Source organism: Emys orbicularis, chromosome 13 (genome assembly GCF_028017835.1).
Source record: "Emys orbicularis isolate rEmyOrb1 chromosome 13, rEmyOrb1.hap1, whole genome shotgun sequence".
Taxonomy (NCBI): Eukaryota; Metazoa; Chordata; order Testudines; family Emydidae; genus Emys; species Emys orbicularis.
In genome coordinates this window covers 30,564,701-30,568,426 of record NC_088695.1, presented here as the reverse complement: position 1 = coordinate 30,568,426, position 3,726 = coordinate 30,564,701, and positions in this window count along the sequence as shown.

Below are 3,726 nucleotides of genomic sequence, written 5' to 3'. Positions count from 1 at the left end.
CAGGTGACCACACAGAGCTCATCAGCACAGGTAACCGTGATGGAGTCCCAGGATCGCAAAAGAGCTCCAGCATGGACAGAACGGGAGGTACGGGATCTGCTCGCCATATGGGGAGATGAATCAGTGCTGGCTGAACTCCGAAGCAGTAAACGAAATGGCAAAATATTAGAAAAGGTCTCCAAGGCCATGAAGGACAGAGGCCATAACAGGGACGCACAGCAGTGCCGCGTGAAAATTAAGGAGCTAAGGCAAGCCTACCACAAAGCCAGAGAAGCAAATGGAAGGTCCGGGGCTGAGCCGCAAACATGCCGCTTCTACGCGGAGCTGCATGCCATTCTAGGGGGTGCAGCCACCACTACCCCAACCGTGTGCTATGAGTCCCTCACTGGAGAAACACACAGGGAAGCGGGTTCGGGGTACGAGGAAGATGAGGATGAAGATAATGTAAATAGCTCACAGCAGCAAGGAAGCGGAGAAACCGGTTTCCCCAACAGCCAGGATATGTTTATCACCCTGGACCTGGAACCAGTAACCCCTGAACTCACCCAAGACCCTGTGGGCACACAGGGGACCTCTGGTGAGTGTACCTTTGTAAATATTACACATGGTTTAAAAGCAAGCGTGTTTAATGATTAATGATTAATTTGCCCTGGCAATCGCGGCCAGTACAGCTACTGGAAAAGTCTGTTAACGTGTATGGGGATGGAGCGGAAATCCTCCAGGGACATCTCCAGAAAGCTCTCCTTCATGTACTCCCAAAGCCTTTGCAAAAGGTTTCTGGGGAGGGCTGCCTTATCCCGTCCGCCATGGTAGGACACTTTACCACGCCAGGCCAGTAGCACGTAGTCTGGAATCATTGCATAATAAAGCATGGCAGCGTATGGTCCCGGTGTTTGCTGGCATGCAGACAACATCCATTCCTTATCGCTCTTTGTTATCCTCAGGAGAGTGATATCATTCACGGTCACCTGGTTGAAATGGGGCAATTTTATTAAGGGGACATTCAGAGGTGCCCCTTCCTGCTCTGCTGAACAGAAATATTCCCCGCTGTTAGCCACGCGGTGGGGGGGAGGGGTGAAGTGATCATCCCAGAGAATTGGGTGTGTGGGGGAGGGGAATTAGTTGGGTTTGTGCTGCACGTTAACCCTGAAACCGCAGCCCCTCCTTTTACATTGCAAACCCATTTTAAATGGCGAACCCAACGGGTGCTTGGTATGGTTAATGAGAGCAGTACTGTTTTAAACCATCCCCACATGTTAACAAGGTTAAAAAAGCCAAAAGACTGTGTCTTACCATGGCTGCCTGCAAGCTGAAATCTGTGGCCTGGCACTGCGTGAGTGATCTCTCACACCAAACCGGCAGGCCCTCAATATAAGAGGAAAAATGCGACCTTGTAACGAAAGCACATGTGCTGTGTGATGTGAACAGCAAAATTTAACGTGAAAGAGTGTACCCATTGTTCTCTAAAATGTATCTTTTTTAACCACCTCTCCCTTCTCCTCCACCAGCTGCAAATGTTTCTCCTTCACAGAGGCTAGTGAATATTCGAAAGCGGAAGCGAAGGACGCGTGATGAAATGTTTACAGAACTACAGACTGCCCCCCACGCTGACAGAGCACAGCAGAATGCGTGGAGGCAGTCAATGACTGATTATAGAAAGGCCCAATATGAACGAGAGGAGAGGTGGCGTGCTGAATCGCGGGCTGAAGAGCAGAGGTTGCGTGCTGAATCGCGGGCTGAAGAGGAGAGGTGGCGTCAGCTTGCACACAGAAGGCAAGAGTCGATGCTCCGGCTGCTGGAGCATCAAACTGATATGCTCCTGCGTATGGTTGAGCTGCAGGAAAGGCAGCAGGAGCAGAGACCGCCGCTACAGCCCCTGTGTAACCAACAGCCTTCCTCCCCAAGTCCCATTGCCTCCTCACCCAGACGCCCAAGAACACGGTGGGGGGGCCTCCGGCCACCCAGTCACTCCACCCTAGATGATTTCCCGAGCAATAAGTGTTAAAGTTTTAAACTGCAGTGTGTCCTTTTCCTTCCCTCCTCCCCCACCCATCCCGGGCTACCTTTGCAATTATCCCCCTAGTTGTGTGATGAATTAATAAAGAATGCATGAATGTGAAGTAACAATGACTTTATTGCCTCTGCAAGTGGTGCTTGAAGGGGGGAGGGTAGGGGAGGGTGGGGTGGTTGGTTTACAGAGAAGTAGAGTTAACCGGGTGGGTGGGGGGGCGGAGATTTCATCAAGGAGAAACAAACAGAAGTTTCACACCGTAGCCTGGCCAGTCACAAAACTAGTTTTCAAAGCTTCTCTGATGCGCACCGCGCCCTGCTGTGCTCCTCTAACCGACCTGGTGTCTGGCTGCGCGTAATCAGCGGCCAGGCAATTTGCCTCTACCTCCCACCCCGCCATAAATGTCTCCCCCTTACTCTCACAGATATTGTGGAGCGCACAGCAAGCAGCAATAACAATCAGGATATTCTTTTCGCTAAGGTCTGAGCGAGTCAGTAAGCTGCGCCAGCACGCTTTTAAACGCCCAAATGCACATTCCACCACCATTCGGCACTTGCTCAGCCTGTAGTTGAACAGGTCCTGACTCCTGTCCAGGCTGCCTGTGTACGGCTTCATGAGCCATGGCATTAAGGGGTAGGCTGGGTCCCCAAGGATCACGATAGGCATTTCAACATCCCCAACAGTTATTTTCTGGTCCGGGAAGAAAGTCCCTTCCTCCAGCTTTCGAAACAGAACAGAGTGCCTGAAGACGCGAGCATCATGTATCCTTCCCGGCCAGCCCACGTTGATGTCGGTGAAACGTCCCTTGTGATCCACCAGGGCTTGCAGCAGCATTGAAAAGTACCCCTTGCGGTTTATGTACTCGGTGGCTTGGTGCTCCGGTGCCAAGATAGGGATATGGGTTCCGTCTATCGCCCCACCACAGTTTGGGAATCCCATTGCAGCAAAGCCATCCACTATGTCCTGCACGTTTCCCAGAGTCACTACCCTTGATATCACCAGGTCTCTCATTGCCCTGGCAACTTGGATCACAGCAGCCCCCACAGTAGATTTGCCCACTCCAAATTGATTCCCGACTGACCGGTAGCTGTCTGGCGTTGCAAGCTTCCACAGGGCTATCGCCACTCGCTTCTCAACTGTGAGGGCTGCTCTCATCCTGGTATTTTGGCGCTTCAGGGCAGGGGAAAGCAAGTCACAAAGTTCCATGAAAGTGCCCTTACGCATGCGAAAGTTTCGCAGCCACTGGGAATCGTCCCACACCTGCAGCACGATGCGGTCCCACCAGTCTGTGCTTGTTTCCCGGGCCCAGAATCGGCGTTCCACGGCATCAACCTGCCCCAGGAACACCATGATTTCCACATTGCTGGGGCCTGTGCCTTGTGAGAGGTCTAGGTCCATGTCCATTTCCTCATCACTCTCATCGCCGCGCTGCAATCGCCTCCTCCTCGGCTGGTCCTGGTTTTGCTTTGGCATGTCCTGGCTCTGCATATACTCCAGGACAATGCGCGTGGTGTTCATAGTGGTCATAATTGCCGCGGTGATCTGAGCGGGCTCCATGATCCCAGTGCTAGCTATGGCGTCTGGTCTGAAAAAAGGCGCGAAACTAGTATCTGAAGGACCAGGGGAAGGAGGGAGGGAGGGGCGAGTGATGACTTGGCGTACAGGTACAGGGAATTAAAATCAAGAAAGGTGGCTGTGCATCAGGGAGAAATACA